Genomic DNA, 878 nt, shown 5'->3' with positions numbered 1-878 from the left:
CTGAGGAGCACTCATTAAACCCTGATTTCTGATTGATTCATTTCTCAGTGAAGCAGTAGAAGCAGGTTCTTCAGAAGAACAGTCCATTTGTGAAGCCTTTTTTATCGTAGCCTACTTATTCCATTACAAAGTCGCAAAGTGCTAAAACTTAATGCCAGCAGGATGACAGGAGCAAATTCTGGATGGGACGCCAGTCCATTGTAAGGCACTGTATTTGTGAGACTTACCTGAAATGTTTACTGCGTTCATCTACTCCCACCCTTGTAGATTAACACACACACACACAGATCCTCATGAGTGCACACACAAGTGTGCTGCACACCCAGACTCTGGAGCTGTCCAGGTGCCCCCTGGTGATGGCCACAGACCCCCAGCGGGTTGAGCTTCTGAGCTCCAAATCCGTGGCCCAGATGTAAACCTAGGGGGCTGCCCTCTCGTGTCCCGGGGGAGATACTCCTGGTAGTACGCCCGTACCCCCGGTCTTCTCTTATAAAGGGCATCCCGTCCGGGCAGGATCCCTGGCCATCCATCACAACGGATATATTGTAAATTGAAAAGACAAACAAATATTCAATAATATCTATGTGTGTGCACAAAATATAACTATCCAAACAACACCAGTGACTAATTACTGTATAAGATATTTGCCCAGATGCCATCAGACAGACACCACATCTTTATAAACGACATGCTTCTTTATTTTCTTCCAGTTAACACAACACAACTCAATCCCGCACAACTCACAGTGCCTCTATCCCCAGTCACCTTTCTCCTGGGCCTTTCTCTCTCTTAACGTCCCTGGGCCACCTGTCTTCTCTCTCCAGGAGCTTCGTCCTGCTCCTGCTCCCGAATCCAGCTCCCTGATAGGAGGCCCCATT

Source organism: Erpetoichthys calabaricus, chromosome 15 (assembly GCF_900747795.2).
Source record: "Erpetoichthys calabaricus chromosome 15, fErpCal1.3, whole genome shotgun sequence".
Classification (NCBI taxonomy): Eukaryota; Metazoa; Chordata; class Cladistia; order Polypteriformes; family Polypteridae; genus Erpetoichthys; species Erpetoichthys calabaricus.
The sequence above is the reverse complement of the archived record's forward strand: the minus strand, read 5'-3'. Positions refer to the sequence as shown.